This window comes from Otolemur garnettii, unplaced genomic scaffold (genome assembly GCF_000181295.1).
Source record: "Otolemur garnettii isolate 467f Iridium unplaced genomic scaffold, OtoGar3 scaffold00007, whole genome shotgun sequence".
In the NCBI taxonomy this organism is placed as follows: Eukaryota; Metazoa; Chordata; class Mammalia; order Primates; family Galagidae; genus Otolemur; species Otolemur garnettii.
This window is the reverse complement of record NW_003852402.1, coordinates 11,810,526-11,836,650: the sequence shown is the minus strand read 5'-3', so window position 1 is coordinate 11,836,650 and position 26,125 is coordinate 11,810,526. Positions and strand designations below refer to the sequence as shown.

The 26,125-nt window shown below is 46.8% G+C and overlaps 1 protein-coding gene and 1 non-coding gene across 2 annotated transcripts in view; one reads left to right on the top strand and one right to left on the bottom strand.

Annotated features, from left to right (window-relative positions):
* The window catches only part of APOL5 (apolipoprotein L5), a 37,914-nt gene that overhangs the window by 9,350 nt on the left and 2,439 nt on the right, over positions 1 to 26,125 (top strand).
* LOC111723113 lies at positions 19,539 to 19,647 on the bottom strand. Its single transcript, XR_002771730.1, has one exon. It is a non-coding gene; the product is annotated as a U6 spliceosomal RNA (small nuclear RNA).

The following is a 26,125-nucleotide window of genomic DNA, read 5'->3' as shown; positions in this document are numbered from 1 at the left end:
TTTGGATGGGGATTACAATGAATCTGTAGATCTCCTTGGGTACTATTAGCATCTAAACAACATTAAGTCTTCCAACCTGTGAACATACAATGTCTTTCTCTTTATTTATGTCTTCCTTCTTTCTCTCTCCTTTCTTTCTTTCTCATTCTTTCTCTCTCTTCTTTCTCTCTCCATTCTCTCTCTCTCTTCTCCCCTCCCTTTCTTTCTTTCTTGACAGAGTCTCACTCTGGCACCCTGACTAGAGTGCCATGGCATCATAGCTCACACCGACCTCAATCTCTAGCAATCCTCTTGCCTCGGTTTTTTAATTTTTAGTACAGATGCAGTCTCACTATTGCTCAGACTGGTCTCAAACTCCTGAGTTCAAGCAATACACCCACCGTGACCTCCCAGAGGGCTAGGATTACAGTCATGAACCACGGTGCCCAGCCTAGTTATGCCTTCTTTATCTTCTTTCCAGCAACGTTTTGTAGCTTTCAAGGGTACAAATCTTTTATCTTTTTGGTTAAGAGGTATTAATAATCTAAAGATGGTCCCTGTGCACGCTACTTCCCTACAGTAAATATCTATCAGTACCTAAAAGATCTGTAAACAGAATTTTTCTTTCCCCTAATTGATGCATTGTCTTAGCTGCACCTGTTTCCTGTTTACTAAGGCAGGCACCAAGGAAAAGCTATTCCAGTAGAAAAACTAACAAAGAATCCTGGCTCTCAAAACAGCCAGCCATGGGCAATGCCTATGGCTCAACTGAGTAGGGCTCTGGCCCCATATACTGGAGGTGGCGGGTTCAAACTGCCCCCTCCCCCCAAAAAAACAGCCAGCAGTGAGAACAGACCACCCTGCTCTGTGAGGCCTAAATTCATAACCCCACATAACCTGCATAACCCAAAGCCAAAGGCCTGAATTTAGCTTTCCGGAGACACATCGACACAATCTCCGATATTATTTTACTACTTAAATTGCACTCTTTGTACACTTTTCAAAGTTTCTGGCCCCATGCAATAACCCAGAAATATACACAAGAATTAGGCAGATGGAGATTAAAAAAGAAAAAATGGTGCCTTAATTACCGGGGAAGCTGTGGGGGGACGAGGTTGCTTCTCGGAGAGCCACATGGGCTTGTGAAATTTCACTCCACGCTGGGCACGTTTTCTGTCCCAGCAGCAGGCACTCTGGACAGCTATAGGCCTCCCCATGGCGTTGTCTCTCTGACACCTACAGCTCAGAAGCAAAAAAAAAAAAAAAAAATGCGTGCTCCCCTCGCAGGCAGGAAGATCCGAAAGAAAGTTGAGAAGACAAGACTGAGCTGTGCGTGACCCCACTCCTCTAAAAATTACAGGTAAATTCCTCCTCCTTCCTGGGGAGAGGCTGGGAGTGCTGCTTTTTTGGAAGTTTCTCTACATAGAAAAAGGAAAAAGCAAAGGAAATGTCTCCTTCTATATAATACAGTTTAAAAACTTAATTGAGGCTTGGTACCTGTACCCAGTGGTTAGAGCGCTGGCCACATACACAGGGGCTCGCAGGTTCGAACTCAGCCTGGGCCTGCTCACCATCAATGACAACTACAGCAAAAAAATAGCCAGGTGTTGTGGCAGGTGCCTGTAGTCCCAGCTACTTGGGAGGCTGAGGCAAGAGAATCACTTAAGCCCAAGAGTTGGAGGTTGCTGTGAGCTTTGATGCCACAGCACTCTACTGAGGGTGACATAGTGAGACTCTTATCTCAAACAAACAAACAAACAAAAATCTTAATTGACAACTACAAATCTGTTTCCAACAAGTAGAGAATGGATTTTTGTCAAATGATTGGGGAACATTTGTACCAATACATCAAGCACTAACCTACAAAGAAAATCAAGAGTTAAGAAAAAAAAAATTATATAGGTTACACTCTGTGATCTTATTGTCGTAAAACTATGACTTAACAACATAAGGATAATGGTTTACTCATTTTCTATTTTTAATTGGATTTTAGAATATTAAGTACACAGCTTAATTAATGTTTATATACTTATCCACATGGAACTACCACCTAATCAAGATATAGAATATTTGCCAGGCCCTGAGGCTCATATCTGTAATTCCAGCACTCTGGGAGGCCAAGGCAGGAGGATCCCTTGAGCTCAGGAGTTCAAGATCAACCTAAGCTAGAGTGAGACTCCATCTCTACTAAAAATGGGAAATTAACCATGCATGGTGATGGGTGCCTATAGTCCCGGGTACTCAGGAGGCTGAGGCAGGAGGATCACTTGAGCCCAGGAGTTTGAGCAAGGCTGAGGCCATGGCACTCTAGCCTAGATCATTGAGTGAGATTCTGTCTCAAAAAAAAAAAAAAAAAAGATGGAATATTTCTAGGACCCCAGAAGTCTCCCTTATTTTCTCTTCCAGTCCATACTTTATTTAATTTCTGTGGGTGCCGTAACAAACCATCCCAAACTCAGTGGCTTAAAACATCCACTTATTATCTTACAGTTCTGTAGGTGAGAAGTCTGGGTAAGGCTCAGCAAGGTTTCCAAGCTTGTTTGGCTTCAACAAGGCCAAAGTCAGGGTGTCAGCTGGCCCAAGCTCCCTCGGGAGGCTCAGTGGGGGAACTGCTTCCAGTTCATCCAGGCCATTAGCAGAATTCATTTTCTTCTCATGCTTTCTGGAATGGTGGCTCAAATCCTCCTCACACTATAGATCTTACTGACTTCTGCCTCCAGCCAGGGAAAGTCCTCTGCTTCAAAGGGCTCATGTGATTAGATTAGACTAGGATAATCTTTCCCTTTTAATGCCAACTGATGAGTAACTTCCGGAACATCGGGAAGACCCTTTGCCAAGTAATGGATTCATAGTCTCTTGGATTAAGATGGGACACTTGGGGGCTGTTATTCTGCCTGCCACATCCACTTATCCAATTTTTGTCACCACTGGTTAGTTTTGCCTGTGCTTGAAATTAATATAAATGAACTTGTACAGCGTGTATTCTTTTATACTCAAATTTGTACTCAAAGGCGTATCTGTGAGATTCATTCACATTCTTGATTATTTTCTACTGCGGTGAATATTCCATTATATGAATACACACAATGTATTTATCCATTCTAAAGGTGACGGACATGTTGGGGGCTACTGTAAGTAAAGCTGTTATGTTCATCCAGTCTTGGTATATTTTGGTAAGTCTATGTACGGGTTCCTCTTAGGTAGAGACCCTGTAGTAGAATTGCTAAGCTTTAGAGTGTACATTGTTTAGCCTTAATAAATACATCTAAACAGTTTTTTTTTGTTTGTTGTTTGCAGTTTTTGGCCAGGGCTGGGTTTGAACCCACCACCTCCGGTATATGGGGCTGGTGCCCTACTCCTTGAGCCATAGGCACCACCCATCTAAACAGTTTTCTAAAGTGATTGTATCAATTTTCACTCCCACCAGTAATGGATTAGAATTAGAGTTCCAGTTGCTCCACATTCTCACCATCTGTTAGTATTAGCACTTTAAAAAATGTTAGCCATTTTACTGAGAGCAGAGTGCTATCTATTGGTAGTTAAGATTTGGGGGAGTCAAAGGTTATATGCAGATTTTATACAGTTTGGGGGGCTAGTACGTCTAAGCCTGTGTTGTTCAGGGGTCAAGTGTATGTCATCTGCAAATAATTCAAGTTATTTCCTGCACAAATAATCAAAGTTATTTCCTGCGATGGGAGGAGAAACCAGAAGCTCACTCATGGGCTATGAAATATGAGTTGAAACTACATGGCTCATTTTCCAGCAGAGCCTCAGAACTAATGGAATGGCCCAGTCCGGGTGCAGGGAGGCCGGACCAAGAGCGGGGGGATGGCCCGGTCCGGGTGCAGGGAGGCCAGACCGAGAACGGGTGGAATGTTTGTTTCTATCACTGATTTGATGTCTCCAGGGCACGGACAGAATAACTGGCACTCAGGATTTGACACCTTCTGAAAATGAGGCCTGAAAGAGATACTCTGGCACAAACACTGGCTTTTCCCACAGCCCACGTTGGTCATCACCACCAAACTCCTGTCTGAGGTGTCACCGGTCTCACCCCTGGAACAGGCTCTACACCAGACAGGGCCATCACCTACCCCCTCCACCTCAAAAGTGACAGGAATCCACATAGGGGGATGAGGACAGGAGACTTGAGAACTGTGTTTCCTCATCTCTCGGAGGGAACAGAGGAGGATGAGTGAGATGCCAGCAAGTAGGATGGCAGGAAGTTGTGGGGGGGTTGTTGTTGAGATGTTTTTGTGCCTTGCTTTCCTATCGTGGCCAGAAAGACAAAGAGTTCCCTGATATCTCCAAGTGGGGGAGAGTGGAGAGGGGGAGAAAAGATGAAAGGGGGGAAGAGAGAGAGAAGGGGGAGAGGAGAGAGAAAAAAGGGAGAGAAGGGGGCAGGAGAGAGGGAGAGAAGGCGAAAGAGAGAGGAGAGAGAGAAGGGGAGAAAGAGAGAGAGAGAGAGAAGGGAACAGGGAGGGAGAGATAGGGACAGAGATAGCCATAGAAGGAAAGGAGGGGGAGAGGAAAGTGGAAGAAAAGGAGAGAGTGTGAGAGATCAGGAAAGAAGGAGAGAGAAGAAAAAAAAAAGAGAAAGTGAGATAGAAGGAGAGAAAGAGAGAAGGCGAGAAGAAGTGATACGGACTCTAGTGGATGTTGGTAAAACATTTCGGCCACCCAGCACTTGAACCGCAAACTCACTTTCTCAGCCTCCGGGAAGTGACAGTGAAGACAGGGGACGTGCTCTGGGCTGGAACGGGAAGCTGGCTTGGTGCTGGACGCAGTAATGAGTGTCTTGATCCTCTTTTGCAAAGAGACTATTTTTGTGTGCATGGGGGATGAGAGCAGTTTATGAACACCATTTTCTGTTACTTTGTTTTCTTCATTCAACTGTGTGTCTGGGGGGGCAGGGTGTGTCTGTTATTTGTTATTCTTTTTGCCCATTAAACATTTTCCCTCCGTTTGGGGGAGCTCCCTGCTTTGTAGTTCTTGGTGGGTAGAGAGATTCACTCCTGACTGTGGCAATCGGGTGTTTGCTCCCAGCCTCTCGATGCCAAACAGATGCAACAGCCTCCCAGTCCACTGCGCCATCCAGAATCTATTCTGGGGATAATGGCAGCAGCCACATCCTGTTTCCAGAGCCAGAAGCAGCAGAGGCTCTAGTAATGTGTCCAGCACCGGTGACACTGCTGACATTGGTGCTGCAGTGAGAGGTGTCTGTGCCCAGCGGAGGCTTCCCACTCAACCAGTTTTCAGCGTGATTTGGGGGTTGTTGCTGGGTGTGCTGGTTTGGGGTACAGATTGTACGTGGATCTATTATTCTTCTATCCTAGAGAGTCTCTGCAATACTGAATGTTCTTGACACATTATTTTCTGAGTGAGTCAGTTGGGTTCATTTACATTGTCAGCAGCTAGGAATGTTGACTGCTTCAGAATGTATTGGCTCCTATAACTGAAGGGTCTGGTGGTGGCTCTGCTTCAGGTAGGGCTGGTTCTAGGTGCTCCCGCATATGATGTTAGGACACTTTCCTGCTGTCCCTCTCAGGTCTGCTTTTCTTTAGGCAGGCTTCTTTCCCAGATAAGAGCTTTTGTATGTAGTCAAAGAGATGGGCACCAGAAATTGATGCTGTTCTTAATGTCAGTGACCCCAGAAAGGATGGTATGCACCTGCCCTATTTCTCCTAAACAAGTCCTAGGGGTGACTCTGATTGGCCTGATTTTGATCATACACCTCTATCCAAAGCCACCAATATGGCAGAGGTCCCTGAATGACCGTTGAGAGCTTTAGTATCAGTAAATTTTTCACAGCAATCCTAGGTCGGAAAATACCTACTAGTTCACTCACCAAGTGGTCAGGTCCAAATGATTCATAAGCCACTGCAATACAGTCACCAGGATAGGCCAGCTGATTCATGCACCTGCCTGAGGCAGAGGCGGCAAGGCATGATCAGCAGTTTCGCCAAAAGGTAGAAGCACGGTTTGCTGGGCAAAGCGTAAGAGACTGTTCCTGACATCACAGTCTTGGCAGGCCTGTGTCTGGCAGATGCAGACAGTGTGCATGGCAGCAGGGGAGGGGTAAGTCAGCAAGCGAGCTGGTGGGACAGGGGACCCGGTGAGGTACCCCTGCTTACTTATTTGACACTTGGACCCCCATCCTAACTCCAGTTACCTCACCTGTAAAGACAAGCCAACAGCGGAGGCCCAGCTCGTCCTGAGGGAGAAGGCTTAGGGTGTGAGAGACAAAGGGTGAGTCACTGTGGCAGGAGGTGACGAGTCGCACCTTTCCTTCCCGCCTGTGTCCAAAATCCCAATACATGGATGTCTTTTTTTCTGTAGCTCCCATGCTAAGAGGGGGAATTCCAGCATGCCTGGGATGAAATGGGCTATTGTAGTAAAGTTCCTGCTTGGCTCTGACCTTGCTCAAGGCAGGAAACCTGATGAAAATATTTGTTCTGTGGAGGCTTCTGGCAAAGAAGTTGTCACGCAGAAGGGGAGGAGGGCGAGGGACCTGTTGGAGGAGGGGAACGGAAGAGGGGACTTGGGTGTCTAGTGGCATTGCGTGGAATCTCCATCTCCGGTTCAGAGCTCCATAGGGTGGCATCAGCTTGGGCCTTGTAATTTTGAGAGTGTGTCTTGTTAATAGGTAACACCATCCTGTCAGGTTTGCGCAGGGCAGGCGGGCTCTGGGTGGCTGACAATTCGCTTGTCTGGGCTATTTTTAAAAGAGGACATGTAACAGTTGGAAGCTGGTAGCAGTGGGCTTTTGAGCTAAGGGATCAGGGTCTACAGTGAAGAAATAAATGGCTGATGGGCCAAGGCTCATTGATAGGACAGGACCTTTGAGATAACCCAGGTCAGAAGATTTTAACAAGAGAAGGGGGCGAAGGGGACCCCCTGAAGGGGACCCCTTACTTCATCAGGCACAGGATTGCAAGCTTGAGACTGAAGGCTGGGAAGGTGAACTAGGACGAAGAGGACAAAGAGAACAAAGGGAGGGGCAATGCTGGAGTCAGACACACCGGGAACAACAAGTGGGGGCCACACACCCCCCATGGTTCCCACAGTGAGATGCCCTTCTGTGAAGCCCTGGGGGGAAGCAGCGTTGATAGACCACAAGTGGAACCGTGCTAATACCGATTAGCAATCTCAGGGCTTTTCCTGTACTCACTCAGTCCCCCTAACGATCAGTCACTGACATCCCCTTCTCCCTTTTCATTTCATTTATTTATTTGAGACAGAGTCTCACTATGTCACCCTCGGTAGAGAGCTGTGGCATTACAGCTCCCAGCAACCTCAAACTCTTGGGCTTAAGTGATTCTCTTGCCTCAGCCTCCCAAGTAGCTGGGACTACAGGTGCCTGCCATAATGCCTGGCTATTCTTTTGTTGTAGTTGTCATTGTTGTTTAACAGGGTCGAGTCTGAACCTGCCAGCCCAGTGCATATGGCCAGTGCCCTAACCACTGAGCTACAGATGCAGAGCCCCATTTTATTTTATTTTTATTATTTTGAGAGTGTTACTCTGTTGCACCAGGCTAGGGTGCTATGGTGTCATCATAGCTCACAGCAACCTCAGATTCTTGGGCTCAAGTGATCCTCCTGCCTCAGCCTCCTGAGTAGCTAGGACTACAGGGGCCCGACACCACACCCAACTGGTTTTTCTGTTTTTAGCAGAGACGGGGGTCTCATTCTTGCTGAAGCTGGTCTCGAACTCCTGAACTCAAGCAATCCACCTGCCTCAGCCTCCCAGAGTGCTAGGATTATAGCCGTGAGCCATTACACATTACAGGTGTGGGTCACTATGATGTGCCCTGCAGCCTCCTCCCCTTTTAAAGGTGAGCTGCTGGTGGACAGAGGTGAATTCACTTACCCGAGGCCACAGGCAAGTGGACAATGAAGCCTAAATTTGAACCCAGGCAATGTGGCCTTGGCGTCTGCGCTCCTAACTCTGTACCATCCACGAAATCAGGGCTGGGGGCAAAGAGATCCTGGAAAGGGAAACAGGGAATTAGCCTGCTGGTCTCACGGGTGTCACCTGCCCCTCACACCTTTCTGTCCTGCCCAGTGCTGCTTTTCCTTCTGCTTACTTTGCCCCGCGCACAAAAACAAATAACCTTTCCTCGGAGAAGGAAGGGGAAGCAAGAAGGTAAGTGTGGGCGGAGATGGCCAGGCGGCATCTGGGGCTCGCCTGGTCCCAGGACCAAGTCTTGGGGTCAGAACGAGTCAGTGACTGCACGTCCCTAACAAACAGGAGGAAGCACCCACGGGCCGTGTTCAGACAGACGTGTGTCCAGCGCAGTGGGGCTCAGTGAAGAAGCCTTGCTAAGCAGCTGCCACCCTCGGGGCTGTGCATCCCCTGGGCCCTCTCCGGGTCCCCTCTCCCCTCCAGGACTCCCACAGGTCATTCTACCTGGGGACTGAGGACACAGGTGCATTTCTTGTTGCAGTGAGGCCTTGGGGCTCTGCGGGGCTTGGACAGAAGACATCAGGCCCCTGGCACAGATGGGCTGGGGCCTCCCTAGCATGGAAAGGGCAGGTCTTGACCTCGCACGGACTCCTCACAGCCTGGGCAGGCGTGTCTATCCTTGTGTTTTTCATTAGCATTTGCCTAATTCCAGGCTGCACTCACATGCCGTATGATGACGCTTCAGTCAACAGTGGACCCGTCAGATCACAGTGCTGTGTCTTTCCTGTACCTTCTCTGTTTTTTGCTTTTTTGTTGTTGTTGTTGTTGTTTGTTTGTTTATTTGTTTGAGACAGAGTCTCAAGCTGTTGCCCTGGGTAAAGTGCTGTGGCATCATAGCTCACAGCAACCTCCAACTCCTGTGCTTAAGTGATTCTCTTGCCTCAGCCTCTGAAGTAGCTGGGACTACAGGTGCCTGCCACAAAGCCCGGCTATTTTTTGGTTGTAGTTGTCATTGTTGTTTGGCGGGCCCAGGCTGGATTCGAACCCACCAGCTCCAGTATACCTTAGCCACTTGAGCTACAGGTACCGAGCCCCCGTACCTTTTCTGTATCTAGATGTGTTCAGGTACACACATGCTTACCATTGCGTTACAGCCGCCCGCAGTGTTAGGGCAGTGATGTACAGGTTTACGCCCTGCAGCCCAGGAGTGCATACCGTCCAGGAGTGTGTAAGCACACTCCAATGTTTGCATCGTAATGACACATTTTTTCAGAGCATGTCCCCATCGTTAAGTGGCATATGACTGTGCCACTAATGAAACTGAGCATCTTTTCCAATATTTAACTAGCCACGGGATAGCCTCCTGTGTGACGGGCCCGTGCGAGGCTCCCGTCCATTTTTCTACGGTATTTATTTGTCTTTCTCTTTATGGTTTCTGGACACAGGCCTCTGTTGATTGGGGGACCATCTGCCAACAGGCAAGCATGGAGGAGGCTGGAGATAGCTGGTCACTCGGGCCATAGAAGCCGCAACAAATGGCTTGACCTCAGCCTGAAAGCGCTGGGATGCACAGAAGCATTTCTTCCCACCTAGGTGCTCAAAGTTTGCGCTGGGAATGGCAGCGCTGGCATCACCTGGGAGTTACGTTCAAAATACAGGATCCCGGGCCCAGTCCCAGACATCCTAGAGCAGAACCAGCAACTTGACAGATCCCGGGGGAGTAACGTGCACATTAAAATCTGAGAAATGTCAGTTTGTCAGGAAGCTTCAGGATCATCTTCATGCTTTACAAAATCACACTAAATTAAATGGGGGTGGGCAGAGCGGCCCACAGTAGTGGTTGTGTTCCAAGGTAAATACACTCTTTGCCCTGAACTGTCCATTACAAAAGTTTTTTCCTGGATGAAGCCCAAAGTATCCATGCAACGTCCTGAGTGACTGTTAACAGGCAGAGTGGGAAGTGGTTGCATCAGCCAGAAACCCTGGAAACTTTGTACAGCGCCACCTTGGAGCATCTGCCTAGAATTCCAAAGGCAGAGAGTCGTGTGGCTGGGGACCCAGCAGAGAAGCACCTGCCCCCCACACCGTGAGCACGGGGCGACTCCACATAAGTATCTCAACAGAACAAACTTCCATTTCCTCGGATGCAGCATGTCCGCAGCCCAGGCCTACTAACTATTTTTAAAAGTTAAGTAGGCGGGGTGCCTGTAGCACAGTGGTCACGGTGCTGGCCACTTGCACCAAGGCTGGTGGGTTCAAACAGGCCCAGGCCAGCTAAACAACAATGACAACTGCAACCAAAAAATAACCGGGTGTTGTGGCCGACACCTGTAGTCCCAGCTACTTGGGAGGCTGAGGCAAGAGAACGGCTTAAGCCCAAGAGTTTGAGGTTGCTGTGAGCTGTGACACCACGTCTCCTGAGGGCAACATAGTGAGACTCTGTCTCAAAAAAAAAAAAAAAAAATTAAGTAACATGCAGTGAAAGATGAGTTTTATGGGGGGTATCCTGGGTGTGGGGTCAAAGGTGCCTCCCATTCTCTTCCTTGTGCTCACTGAAGCGTCTACATTTCTTATAGTAACATAAAAGTATGTGTATGTAGGTTTCAAATAGAAAGCTATAACCTTTATCAGCTTCTAGACAAATTTTATTTTATTTTATTTTATTTTATTTTTGAGACAGAGTCTCACTTTGTTACACTTTGTAGAGTGCCATGGCATCACAGCTCACAGCAACCTCAAACTCTTGGGCTCAAGAGATTCTCTTGGCTTGGCGCCTGTGGCTCAAGCGGCTAAGGTGCCAGCCACATACATCTAAGGTGGCGGGTTTGAATCCCCAGCAAGGGCCCGCCAAACAACAATGATGGCTGCAACCAAAAAATAGCCGGGCATTGTGGTAGGTGCCTGTGGTCCCAGCTACTTGGGAGGCTGAGGCAGGAGACTCGCTTAAGCCCAGGAGTTGGAGGTTGCTGTGAGCTGTGAAGCCACAGCACTCTACCCAGGGGGACAGCTTGAGGCTCTGTCTCAAAAAAAAAAAAAAAGAGATTCTCTTGCCTGAGCCTCCCAAGGAGCTGAGACTACAGGTGCCTGCCATAACGTCCGGCTATTTTTAGAGACGGGGTCTCACTCTGGCTCAGGCTGGTCTCGAAGCTGTGAGCTCAGGTAATCCACTCACCTCGGCCTCCTAAGGGCTGGGATTACAGGTGTGAATCACAGTGCCCGGCATTTTAGGCAATTTTTAAATAGTGAATCTGAGATACTATGAATCAAAATGTCTTTTCTTCTATGCTCCAAAGAAGTAACAGCATACCAAAAAATTAGAGTGAGATATAAAAAACACCAGATTGTCACATGCGCACACTGTCACAGTCCTTGTGAGGGTTCCTGTTGCTGTGGCTTTTGTACGTGCTACCCCACTGCTCCTATGTCTGGGCCACTCCACACATTCTTTTGTTATATTTGAAGTCTAATAACTTCCTTAGACTTGTCCTGGTCACCCTGCCTGGAGACTGAGGATGTGGGTACATTTTTCAGAGGTACAGTCGCCATTCCATGACCACTTTTCTTTTTCTCCTTCTTTTTTTTTGAGACAGAGTCTCACATTATCACCCTTGGTAGAGTGCCGTGGGGTCATAGCTGAAGAAACCTCTCTTGGGCTCAAGTGATCCTCTTGTCTCAGCCTCCCTAGTAACTGAGACTACAGACATTCGCCACAATACAATACCCAGCAAGTTTTTTTTTTTCTGTTTGTTTTTAGTAGAGATGGGGTCTCACTCCTCCTCAGGCTGGTCTGGAACTCCTGAGCTCAAGCGATCCACCTGCCTCAGCCTCCCAGAGCACCAGGATTACAGGCGTGACCCACCGCACCCGGCACCACGACCATTTTTCCCTGGGACACGGTCTGCCCTTTTACATCCAGAAAGAGTTCCTGAATTGTATCTTTACATATTTGTTCTGCTCCTGTTTTTCAGTTTTCTTCTTGGAGGATTCCAATTAGCATATGTTGGAATTAGCAGCATTCCAGCTTATCCCTCGTGTTTTTGCTGAACACATGCAGTGTTTTCACGTCACTTGCTCACTTTTCTCGTCTCTGCCTTCTGTAGCTCTCACTTTAAAAAAAAAAAATGCGTCTGTTCTCCCTCGTCTGCCCTCCGATGAGCATTTCTTCCTGCCGTGACTTTTTCCTTCTCCTCTTTCCTAAGTTCCACCAGCTTCCATTCAATGTCCTCTGCTGTCTCTCCACATCTTCTGAGTCCTCCTATCTCTGGTTTGTGTTCTGGTACTGCAGGGGAAATTGCTTCATGGAGCTTTTAAAAATGTATCCTGATTTTCCTCAGCTTTCTGACAACACTTCCCTGGTGGGTGTTCCCTATCTGCCATTTCTTTCTGGTGTCCTTTTTACCTTTTAACATCGACACATATACCTTTTAACTGTGGCAAAATACATATAACCTAAAATTTGCCATTGTGATCATTTTTTTTTTTCTTCCTTAGACAGAGTCTCACTTTGTCACCCTGGGTAGAATGCTATGGTATCACAGCTCACAGCAACCTCCAACTCTTGGGCTTAAGTGATTCTCTTGCCTCAGCCTCCCAAGTAGCTGGGACTACAGGTGCCTGCCACAATGCCTGGCTATTTTTTTGTTATTGTTGCAACTGTCATTGTTTAGCTGGCCTGGGCCAGCCTTGGTGTATGTGGCTGCTGCTGTAACCACTGTGCTACAGGCGCCGAGCCAACCCTTGTGACCATCTTTAAGTGTACAGTTCAGTGGCATTAAGTACACTCACGCTGTCCTGTAACCAGCACCCCATCCCATCTATCTCCAGAACTTTTTTCATCTTCTTAAACTGAAGCTCTATACACATTAAATAATAACCCCCCCATCCCTCCTGCGCCTCAGCTCCTGGTAATCACTACGCTACCTTCCGTCTCTATGAATTTGACTGCTCTAAATGCCTCCGCTGAGTGAAATCAGAGGGTCTGTCCTTTTGTGACAGGCTCGCTTCCTTAGCATCATGCCTTCAAGCTTCACTGATGTAGCACGAGCCAGAATTTCCTTCCTCCTTAGGGATGAGTAACATCTCCTTCTGTGTGCATATCACATCTCGTATACTCGCTCTTCTGTCCATGGGCATTTGAGTTGTTTCCACATCTTCGCTATCAGGAACAAAGCTGCTTCATCATCACTGATACACAAACACTCGTCTCTTTGAGACGCAGCATTCAATTCCTTTGCACGTATACATGCAGACGTGGAATTCCTGGATCATATGGTGATTTTATTTTTAACTTTTTGAGGAAATACCTTCTCGCTTTCCATGGCAGCTGCACCATTTCCCATTCCCTCCACCAATGCACACGCATTCCAGTTTCTCGAAATCCCAGCAACCTTTGTTGTCTGCTTTTTCATTTTTGCTTTTTGATAACAGTTTACCCTAAATGGGCGTGAGGTTTGACTTCGCATTTCCCTAATGATCGGTGATGCCCAGAATTTTTTCATACGCTCATTGACCTTTTCTGTGTCTCCTCATGTCCTTTGTTCTTTAAGCTGGTTGCTGTTTGTTGTTGAGTTAATGTTTTATTGGAGTAGACCTTGCATTGGGTGCTGTTTTCGTGGACCAGCTATTTATAAGAGACCCAGTAGGAAACCAGCCAGGCTGGGTTCCAGGCTAACAGAAGTGTTCTTTATGACCTAGGTCTTCTATTTGAAATTTTAGTCTGTATTTTTTTCCCAAGCAATGGAATTGGTGGCTTTTAAACTGTTTACGGTACAGAGTCCTTTCTTCTCTCTGCTTCAGAAACAAACTTCTTCCTACAGAGATGGCTTGTCTCACTGTGTCTCCAAATTTAGTCCTGTCTTCACTGCTTTGGGGGACTCATCTGGCAACTTGCACACTGTATTTTTACTAGAGATATTTCCGTTTTGCACTTTGGGGATGCCCTTCACCTTGAAGAGGGGTATATTCCTCCCATATCCGCAGTTACCAACACCCTCAGGTTCTCTCTCCCAAAGCCCTGCTCATCCCCACTGCTTTGGCAACTTTTTAATCTATTTTATCTGTTTTCCTTAGTTTCTCATAGATGGTATTTATTTCATTTTCCTTATTGCTTTGGGGTAATTTCCAAGAGAAGAGAAATTGATAACTTTATTGATTCATGTTCAAACCAGAAGTCCTTGCAAAAATTTCTGCGAGTAGGTAAGAGGCCTGTCATCACCAGAGACATGTCTGGGTCCCTGCCTGTGCCCTCCCCATCCAGCACCTTCCTCTCTGTTATCCCTCAATCCCTACACAGCGCTACTATTTCCCAGGCTCTATCCTGGTCTATCCTCAGTCTCTTTTCCCCCCCTGAGCTCACTGTTTCTCTTGTAAGGGCCAGACCAGTGCCATTTTGTTGTCTACCACATAAGCTCTGTTAAACCACAGGGCCACTCCCTGCTGCTTCCCCCACCCCTGGTTGCACAGCCATTAAACCGTTTAATTGAGTTACCTAAGGCAGACAGCTGCCATAATAGGCAATAAGTATCAGTTCCCTTGAACAACTCCCATGATAGGCAATAGGTATCTACTTCCCTTGAAATTCAGGTATTCTCCTTCCTAATTAGGCTACACCACCTCTAACCCCGGTTAAGAAATCCCCTACCCTTCACCTGTACCAATCCAAATCCTCCTTTACTAGTGAAATCATCAACCACCAATCAGGAGTGTACCCGTACCCTGACCCTACCCTTTTTGCCTTCTGTACCCCATAAAAACCTTGCACACCCCAGGTTCGGGGCTCGTCCTAGGCTTGCATGCCAGGAGAGTCCAGACCCGGGTCTGAATAAAGCCTCACCTCATGCCTGTACATCAAGATTCGTCTGTTGGGGCTGTTTGGGAGAATTTTCGGACCTAACACTCTCAGTGGCTCACGCCTATAATCTTAGCCCTCTGGGAGGCCGAGGAGGATGGACAGCCTGAGCTCAGGAGTTCCAGATCAGTCTGAGCCAGAGCAAGACCTCATCTCTAAAAATAGCTGGGTGTTGTGGCAGAAGCCTATAGTCCCAGCTCCTTGGGAGGCTGAGGCAAGAGGATCACTGGAACACAAGAGTTTGAGGTTGCTGTCAGCTACAATGCCACAGCACTCTACCGAGGATGACTGAGTGAAACTCTGTCTCAAAAAAACAAAAACAAAAACAAAAATAGCCGGGCATTGTGGTGGGCACCTGTAGTCCCAGCTACTTGGGAAGCTGAGGCAAGAGAATTGCTTGAACCCAGGAGTTTGAGGTTGCTGTGAGCTGTGATGCCACAGCACTCTACCGAGGGCAACATAATAAGATTCTGTCTCAAAGAAAATAAAAAGAATTCCCAGCTCTGAATCACTAGGCCTCAGCTTTGAATGACCTGCTAGCCACACCCTACTTCTCTGGATGACTGCGGGGTCTGTTTTCTTCTTTATGAGGGAGAAGCTGCCTCTCTTCTGGCCCAGGCCTCACTGATAGCTGTGGAGAGAGAAGCACCAAGGAGTCCTCAGAGCTCCCATGCCTGTAGCGCCCACTGGAATCCACCCACGTAACCCCCAGCCTGTCAGGGAATCCCTTTGACGCCAGTATCAGGTCTCTACATACAGAGGTGTCATGACGTGGGTCCCTGAATGTGGGGGATCACAGCCCCTCAAATGAAGGTGAGGATCTACCGTCCCATCCCACCCTATTTCCCCCAGAGAGTCTGCTTACACTCCCCCCTCCAGTTAGAAGCCTCTCATCCTGGCCCCTCCAATGACAGTATTTTACCCACGTCAGGTACATACTCAAATCAGAATACATTATCTGGGCCTGGTCCAGTGGCTCACGCCTATAATCCTAGCACTCTGGGAGGCCAAAGTGGGTGGATTACTTGAGTTCATGAGTTCAAGACCAGCTAGAGCAAGAAGACGGAGACCCTATCTTTATTAAAATTAGAAAAAACTAGCTGGATGTTGTGGTGAGCACATGTAGTCCCAGCTGCTTGGGAGTCTGAGGCGGGAGGATCACTTCAACCCAGGAGTTCAAGGTTGCTGTGAGCTAGGCTGATGTCCTAGTACTGTAGCCCAACTCTGTCTCAAAACTGAAAAAAGCACCAGTATCTGTGTCACCTCCTCTGGTCCCTGCAACTCTCAGCTGGTCCAGTCTTCTGGTCAGTCTAAGCATCATTATCTGGCTGTGTGGTTAAGAACACCAGAGGTACATTTGTCCTTGGTCATAATGTGACCCTGAAGGAGTTATCAGCACAAGCAACAATGGCCAACAATGGCAACAGGAAAGGAGAACACCGCGTCTTACCATCCCGGTGTGGCTTTGAGTCCCCAGAGCAGAGCTCTCTGGCAAAGTGGACCGAGTAGTTCAGGTCTGAGAGCGCCTCTGAACCAAAATCCCAGCCTCAGCTTCACCCTGCCCTCTGCTGACCAGCTGGGACTGCCCTGCTGGGAAGAGACAGGGAAGCAAGACAGTGGAGCCCAGGCTCTCGCGTCCCCGCTTCTGCGTAGAGAGAGGCCACGGAAGAGAAGAGGGGGTTAGATGCATATATGTGCGGTCCTTGTACAGAGTGACCACAGCCCCCGCAAAATGTGGCCCTGTCGGCGCCTTGGAATGGACACCAACCAGAGGAGTAGCGCGCCCTCTGGGGGACAAGCGCAGCACAGCAAGGCGAGATTTTTTTTTTTTTTACTCTCAGAAATGTGATGGAATATAAAATACAATTACCGAAACAGCTTCGTGAGTGATAAAACATAACTCAGGGTTCCATTTCACCCCTAATCCGGTGTGTAAACCACAGAAGTCCCATAGAAGACGCACTAAACTGGAAGGAAACGATGAGCCCATTTCAAGGAGACCCAGGGCTGCCCAGCGGGTCTCTGGCTCCCACCATTTGACCGTCCTCTGCATCTGCCATGCCTCCCTTTTCCCCTGCTCCCCAAAGTCAGGTCAAACAGAGTCACCTCCTCAAAATCTAGGTCGGGGAGAGATTTGATTAGGATTTTAAACAGAAAAACGCTTCGTGTCATGAGCTATGAGACCTTATTCTGATGTGTCACCAGGATCTGTCATTTACCAGATACAGAAAAGATAAGAAAGCAAAGATCAGACACATCTCTGCCGGCCACTTGTAAACCACTTACTACATCAACTGGAACCTCGTCACCGTCCCTGTCTAAGTAGGATATAGAAAGAGCAAAGAAATAAAAAGTGAAATTCCTAAAATCATGCAAAAAGCAATTATGACAATAGGTAATAATTAATATGAGTATAAACAGCACTAAAAAAAGTATCAAATGAGATAAAAATCAGATTTGAACCATTTCCTATATACAAGAAACAAAATATGACACAAAAGGACAAAACAAATTAGAAGAGCATGGAAACAACAGAAGAGAACGATAGTAATATTTAACACTATGAAGTCGTCAGACTTTTGCTGGTCTTATTTTGTGCTTGGCAGAATTCTCTGCATTCAATGCACCGCTATACAAGTTGGAGACTTTACGACGATAAAAGAATGAATAATAAAGACCTCTCCTTATTAATTTTTTTATTTTATTGGCTTTTCTTATGAAAGTAACACATGGTTACTGTAACAAATCTCAAGACAGATGAGTTTTCCATCACCCTCAGCCTCTAAGCCTTCCTCCCCTGAGCTAGGCCTGCTCACCATTTGGTGTTCCTCCTTCCAGAATCTTTCCCCTAGTCCTACATCACCATGCATAGTACTTTAAAAAACTTGAGGCCAGGCACAGTGGCTCACACATACAATAATAGCACTCTGGGAGCCCGACACAGGAGGATTCCTTGAGGTCCTGAGTTTGAGACCAGTCTGAGCAAGAGTGAGACCTCATCTCTACTAAAAATAGAACAATTACCCAAGCCTGGTGTCAGGCACCTGTAGTCCCAGCTTTTCGAGAGGCTGAGGCAGGAGGACTGCTTGAACCCAGGAGTTTGAGGTTGCAGTGAGCTAGGATGCTGCCACGGCACTCTAGCAGGCAACAGAGATATTATGGCTCAAAAAAAAAAAAAAATTGAGGGCGGTGCCTGCGGCTCAAGGAGTGGGGCACCGGCCCAATATATATATTGGGGGTGGTGGGTTCAAGCCTGGCCTCAGCCAAAACTGCAACAACAAAAAATTTGAGAACATTCTTTAACTAACTTGCTTTCTCTCTCTCCTCCCTCTCTCCCTTCCTTCTTTCTTTTTTTGTGACAGAGTCTCACTCTATCACCCTGGGTAGAGTACCATGGTGTCATAGCTCATAGCAATCTCAAACTTCTGGGTTCAAGTGTTCTTCTTGCCTCAGCCTCTCAAGAAGCTGGGACTACAGGTGCCTGACACCAGGCCTGGCTAATTTTTCTACAGGTGCCTGCCACTATGTCTGGCTACCTTTTTCTATTTTTAGGAGAGACAGAGTCTCCCTCTTGCTCAGATTGATTTTGAACTCCTGAGCTCAAGAGTTTCTCCCACCTCTGCCTCCCAGAGTGCTAGGATTACTGTTTTTCTTTTTCTTAATATATCATGGCCCTCTCTCCAAGTCAGTTGCATACAGATTTGCCTTGCTCCTTCCTGCGTCTGTGAGCCTTTGTTTTGTGGGGTCTGTAAACAGTCCCCTGACATGGGTATTTCACATCGTTGTCATTCTTTTATCCCACTTCCAATAACCGGATGGACACACACAGGTTCCTTGGTGTACCTGCCGCTGTGCTTGTGTGGGATGAATTTCTTGAGGTGAGATGCCGAGTTTCAGGCATGTGTTCATTTCATGCTGGGAGATGCTCCGGATCATCCTTCTGAAAGTTACATCGTTGGTGCTTCCAGCAAGTGTCTGTGAGCGCCGTCTCCTCTCTCTCTGTCACCAACACACAGGATGCTTTCTCCTTTCAACTCTTGCCAAACTGATCACTGAAATGGTGTCTGACCATGGTCAAAATGTGCATTTTGGAGCCACTAATGATGTGAAGTATCTGGTCTCATATTTATTGGCCATCGTACATCTTGTGTGAAACACCTGCCCAAACAGCGTAACAAATAAGTATTTACGGAGAATGAAAACCAAGTGCGGTGTGAAAGGTCAAGGACTTCGCTGTGGCTTCTTAAGACTTTCCAAAAACTAATAATGCATGAGGGAGAGGGGTGGGACAGACAGGTTTCAGGCATGGGGAGAAGTGGAGTCACATTTATTAATCACATTAAAAATGTAAATTAAGGCTCGATGCCTGTGGCTCAAGTGGCTAAGGCCCCAGCCACATACACCTAAGGTGGCGGGTTCAAATACAGTCCAGGCAGCCCAACAACAATGACGGCTGCAACCTAAAAATAGCCGGGCGTTGTGGCGGGCGCCTGTGGTTCCAGCTACTTGGGAGGCGGAGGCAGGAGACTTGCTTGAGCCCAGATAGCACTCTACCCGGGGGGTGGGGGGGGGATAGCTTGAGGCTCTGTCTCAAAAAAAAAAAAAAAAAGTAAATTAAAAAATTCAAAAGCAGGGCAGCGCCTGTGGCTCAAAGGAGTAAGGCACTGGCCCCATATGCTGGAGGTGGCAGGTTCAAGCCCAGCCCTGGCCAAAAACTGCAAAAAAACCCTAAAAAAACCAAAAAAACACACAAAAGTATTCCACGTGGTAAACAAGAAGATTTGCAAGTTCCTGGTTCCAGGGTGTTAACCTGGCAAGTTTTTTTTATGAATCTGCGAGTCATCCTTGCGCAGGGGCCATGCTAGTCTTCTCTGTATTGTTCCAATCTTAGTATATGGGCTGCCGAAGCAAGCACCCTGGCAAGTTCTTTTTTTGTTCAGGTCTGGGTTTGAACCTGCCACCTCCAGCATGGGGCAGTGCCCTACTCCTTTGAGCCACAGGCACCGTCCCCCACCCCCAAGTTCTTTCAAGCTTTCAGAAAATAAGCAATGTAATTCTCATGTCCTATAAATTGTCTCAGAAAAAGAAAAATGTTACTGAGTGTATTCCATGAAGCAAATATTAACACAAATGATACACCTTGACCCCAAGGAAAGAAGACTCTAGCTCGATATCATTTATTACTCTAAGATGAACACACTGAATAAAATACTAGAGAATAAAAATCTATAACCTATTGATTCAAAAACCTGCAATGATCAAGTTGGGGTTTTCATGGCATGTAAGGATAATTCAATATCTAGAAATAAATGCACAGAATACATTATGGTCAGGGTGAACAAGAAAGGAAAAGTATAATCATTCCATTAGGACGTAAGAATTCAGCACTTCATCCTAATAAAAACATTTAGTTATAGAAATAAAACATATGGTCTTCTCATGATGAAGAGCAGCTTTTGTAAACCAGCCAACAGTAGTGAAATATTAGAGTCAATTTCATAATATACAATAATTTAAGAACCCCAGCTAACCCAATAAGGCATGGAACCAAAACAAGAAAGATAAGTATTGAAAACAATCAGGAAACAAAAGCCCCAGCGTTATTCATTCATGAATTATTCATTCAATAACTATTACATTAATAAAATCTTAGTCAAGCACAAGAGGCATATTATAAATGAATGATATTTCTACAGAGTAACAAAATAAGTCAGACAACATTACATTAAGAGATACTATTCATAATAGCATCAAAACAATTTAGGGTACCAAGGATATAAATGTCACTAAGAATGTGAAGAAGCAACAAAACTTATTTGAAAAAAAATGGAAGGGCCAGGTATGGTGGCTGATGCCTGTAATCCTAGCACTCCGAAAGGCTGGAGGCAGATGGATCGCCTGAGCTTAGGAGTTGGAGACCAGCCTGAGCAGGAGTGAGACCCTGTCTCTAAAAATAGCTGGGTGTTGTGGCAGTGCCTGTAGTCCCAGCTACTTGGGAGGATGAGGCAAGAGGATCACCTGAACCCAAGAGTTTGAGGTTGCTTTGAGCTACATCCCATGGCACTCTACTGAGGGTGACAAAGTTAAAACCATGTCTCCAAAAAAAAAAAGGAAATGGCAAATGTGAAGCTCTGGGAAGCCATACCCTGTTTCTGGGTTGAAATGTAGCAGATCTGTGGCTTTCATTAAGGGACATATCCGGAGGCCTTCTTAATGGCCTGTACTTGCAAATCAGAGCAGTGCAGCAGCTGGGAACTGCCTTTGTAAAGCTTAACTAAAAATGTGAGCAATTCTCAGGCCCTCTCAATTCCCAGGGGAAGGGGTGGGGGGAGAGGGAGCCGGGGGACTCAGGAGCCAGACATTGGTTCCAGCACTGGTCAGATTGGAGGCAGCACACAGGACAAGGCAGTGACATCATGCAAAGGACACTTATGGATGACAACAGCATCAAGACACCAGGGCACTACTGAAAGGGAATTTTTTTTTTTTTTTAGAGACAAGGTCTCCCTCTGTTCCCCATGCTGGAGTGCAGTGGTGTAGTCATAACTCACTGCTACCTGGACTCCTGGGCTCAAGGGATTCTCCTGCCTCAGCCTCCCAAAGTATGGGATTGCAGGTGTGAGCCGCCGCATCTTGCCAGAAAGGGGTGTTTCTATAAACGTGATGGTATATTTCCTCTTAAGAGAACAGATAGAGTCATCAAAAAGCTCTCACCTGATGGGCACAGTGGAAAGCGTACACAGCACATCCCGTGGATGAAGGGCTCAGCTACAGCTTGACTTTGCCATAGAAACGCTAACAATGTAACCTAATCATCTGTGCCCTCTTATTAATCTGAAATTAAAAATTAAGATAATAGTTATGGCAACTGTATAGTCATATACTTTCATAATACATTTAAAAAATAAGACCCAGAATTCTAAACATAAGAGCTACGAAAAACTATGTGCTTTTGAAAAATTATATGAATAATTCAATAATTATAATAATTTAATAATTATAAGAGCTATGAAAAATCACGTGGTTTTGAAAAATAACTGGAAGTGAATAAAATCGATAGTTATGTTGTGGTAGTACTGGGGTGATTTTTGTCAAGTTATATTGAAAACACTTTTTCTTTCGAGGCAGTTCCATGCTCTGGGCGGAGTTCTGTGTCATCATACCTCACAAGCAACCTTAAACTCAAGCGATCCTCCTGCCTCACTCTTGCTCAGGCTGGTCTCAAACTCCTGAGCTCAAAGCAAGTCACACAGCTCGGCCTTCCAGAGTGCTAGGATTATAGGCATGAGCCACCCGCCCCGCTTTAAAGTGATTTTTGAGCAGCAAAAGAAGCTGCCATGTGACAAAGAATGTTAAATCAAGGCAACTGTGATATTGCCTGCGTGGTCAGAACAAATTATGGAGAGACCCAGGAGCACCTTGTCTCCAGGAAGGCTTAGGGGAGACTGGGCTGCCCCCTCTCAGGACTGTAGATGGCCGGGGACTGACCCAATACTCAAATATCGTCCTCGTGCTTCCAAGCTATCAATATTAGAAATACATGTCCCTGATCATTTTTGTGCCTATTCTTGGGTTATTGGATGGCTATCGGAAGACTTTGGTGACCAGATATGCAGTGTCAAAATTTTGAAAGCACCTTGCAAATCTACTTTGCCACCAGAAACCTAAGACATCACCAGTTTTACTTATTACATCCTAGTCAAGGCTGGGCATTGCCATGTTTTGTTTGGTTAAAATCATTAGATATCCCTGTAATTCTAGCACACTGGGAGGCTGAGGTGGGTTGATCTCCTGAGCTTGGGAGTTCAAGATCAGCCTGAGCTAGAGTGAGATCCCATCTTTAAATATTAGCTGGGTATTGTGGCAGGTGCCTGTAGTCTCACTACTTGGGAGGCTGAAGCAAAAGGATCGCTTGAACCCATGAGTTTGAGGTTGCTGTGAGTCATGATGCCATGGCACTCTACCCAGGGTGACAAAGTGACACTCAGTGAAAATAAAATAAAATAAAATAATTAGACAAAAATGATGTGACTCTTTTTGGACATTAAGGATGTACTCTAACCTTGCTTTTTTTAAACTTCCAAATATTATAGACAGCCTATTCTCCCAGAGTGTGGCTGGGCCTCTTTGGGCTGAGATACCCAGAGAAGATTTGCTGTGGCTCCTCTCACATCCACAGGCTTGGCAGAAGGTTGTGGAGGAATCTGGTTTGGGCGGGTAATCCTGGAAAAGTTAGGTCTGGGAGGCGTTGCTAGAACACTGAGCTCACACCCATCATCTCAGCATCTAGAGTCTGGCACAGATGTGGTGCTCAGTAAATTTTTGAATGAAGAAGTAACATCTGTTACTATGCTGTAGTTGGTGTCTGTGCTGTAGTCACCTTCGCGGTGTGAAACGTACATATGTTCACAACAAAGCTGGCTGAAGAGTTACTTGCTCGTGTCATCTCATTTACCTCCATTTACAACTGCAGATGTGCAAAAAGGGGGGAAATTGATGCATCCTGATAAAAAAACAACTCTTAGTAATGAAATTAAAAACCTTTGGTAAGCACATTGATGAGTGCCCAGGCACATGGCCTTTTGGGTGACACAATCCTAGAAGCAGATTTTGCACCCTCTGACCCCTGTCCAGAAACACTCCTTCCCTGCCCTTTATCCCCCCTTTCCCCAAGCCATGAGTGTCTAGGCCTTGCCCTGCAATCCAAGCTCCTGAGATTTGCCTCCCTTCCTGTGGAGCTCAGCTGCAACAATAGATTCTGCTGCCCAGCCTTAGCTATGAACTCTTTCCAGTGTCCACTAGGTCCTGTAAATGAGTTGCAGCGCTTTCTCGATTCATAGCAACCAAACTCCTAAATGGTAACATTTTCGTCCGTCATGCAAATGAGAGTTGCCTGCCCTCTCAGGCATAGGCACAGCCATTCTACTTATGGTGCCCCTGGCCTAGCCTCTCTCTCCATTTCTTTCTTCCATTTCCACTCTCTAGACTTCTCTCCATAGCTCCCACTGATAGTGTCACCAAACTGAAGTGGGTCGCTTTTGCTCACGCACAAGAGAAAGCCGAACACCCAGACACTGGGTTTTTGCAGACAGAAAAGTGTATTGCAAGGCTACTGAGCCAGGAGTTGGGAGTCAGGCTAAACTCTCTCTCCCGGAGCTAGGGCAGGTTTTATAGGCTGAGGAATGAGGTGTGATCTGATTGGATCTTATGATGAGGTAATGCCACATGGCATGATCTGACTGGGCCATGCCGTGAGGGGGGTGCCAGGGCTCCATCTGATTGAATCAGATCATGCTGTGAAGCATCTGCTTCTTCATTTGGCCCCCACCTTTTTGGTCTGAGCAATCAGGTTCTGCGCCTGGTTGCTTGCTGGCTTCAACTGGGCACACTCATGCCATTTAATTTGCAACCCGGGGGGCCATGATCACCAAAAGACAACTCACCATTTTATTACACAAAGTTCAATCAGATTGGGCTGGTTCTAGGGTTACAATGGCTTCCAAAAAGGTTGTTTATTTTGCTGCTGGCTGACAAACCCTACTTGGAGTAGAGTTAGTGAGGTAACTTCCAATGTGACCAGGCACACGTCCATCTCTCCTTTGGTGAAGGCAGAGTGATGGTTTTTCTTTTCTCAGGGAATATTAGTGTCAACTAGCAGTTGAGGTAAACTAGAGGCTTCTGGGAAGCCAGAAACCCAGGTTCTTACCACTAACCCAACTATCATTGGGAAACATCACCTCCCCTTGAGACCAATTTGCTCCTCTGTAAAAGAAGGGTTTGGACTTACTGATGGCAGGACTGGCGGGAACCACTGATCTTTTGTGCATCCGGTCTCAGAGAGCCTAGACGCAGCACTGCAATTCTCTCGCGCTTTAGACACCTTACCAGCTAAAGTAGGAGTGTCCACCTGTTTCCATCGGTGCACCAGATGCTCTTGGAGGGCCTTCCAGAACATCCTGTGGTTCTCAGGCAGGTTGGAGAGGGGTTGAAATCCTAAGAATATAGAGATGTCCCACAGAAAACCCCGATTAAGCATTTTTTAAAAGCATGACTTGCAGATGGGAAGGAAGCCTCTCCTGCTTTCCTGGAGAGGGAGGGAGGACACAGGGCTGGCCCACCTGAGGCTGCTGATGACCTGTCAAGGAGCAGACGGCTCTAAGGCCATTGTCAACAATCCCTTTGAGGCCTTGGGGTTCTTTGGTCCAAGAATAGATTGATGGCAGCCCTGCCTCCTTTCCTACCATACTCTTTCAATATCCCTCAAACCCAAGCCCAAACCCACGGTAGATGCTTGATTAAGAGAGAGAGCGTGGCCGGCCAGGCACGGTGCCTCACACCTGTAATCCTAGCACTCTGGGAGGCCATAGTGGGTGGACTGCCTGAGCTCAGGAGTTCGAGACCATCCTGAGCAAAAGTGAGACCCCGCCTCTAAAAATAACTGGATGTTGTGTCGGGCGCCTGTAATCTCAGCTACTTGCGAGGCTGAGACAAGAGAATCGCTTGAGCCCAAGAGTTTGAGCTTGCTGTGAGGTATGATGCCATGGCACTCTACCAAAGGTGGCAAAGTGAAACTGTCTCAAAAGATAAAAAAGAAAGAAAGAAAGAAAGAAAGAGACCAGAACAAATCCAAGGATCCTACAAGTTGACTCTGATACGTACTATAGGGAGCTGTTTGTGGCACTGTGCGCAGCCCGGCAATGCTTATGCTGGGAGCCCCAATCCTGTAGGACAAATTTACTTGAAAGAGTGATTCTCAAAGACCCTGCAGAACTCTGGTGTTCCAGGGGCTGAACCAAACTGCTTCAACAAGAAAATTGAATTACCACTTTCTTTTTCAAATTATAGGGAAGTCTGAATTAATGGAAAGAATTTTCTTAATTGGAAAACCTTTTACTCTTTTCATCACTTTTTCTTAAGACCTATGGGCGCCTCCTACTTGCCTGTTATCAAGGAACAGAGCAGATTCCACTGTTCTTATGTTTGACCATGTTTTTGTTAAAAATTGACTTTCAGTTTTCTTTTTTTTTTTGAGACAGAGTCTCCCTTTGTCGCCCCTGGTAGAGTGTCGTGGCATCACAGCTCACAGCAACCTCAAACTCTTGGGCTTAAGTAATTCTCTTGCCTCAGTCTCCCAAGTAGCTGCGACTACAGGTGCCAGCCACAATGCCTGGTTTTTTTAAGTGATGAGGTCTCGCTCTGGCTTAGGCTGGTCTCAAACTCCTGAGCTCAGGCAACCCTCCCTGCTTGGCCTCCCAGAGTGCTAGGATTATAGGCTTGAGCCACTGCGCCCGCTGACTTTCTGTTTTCAAAACACACGACTGTAGGCTTGGCGCCTATAGCTCAACCGGCTAAGGCACCAGCCACGTACACCTAAGGTGGCGGGTTCGAATCCC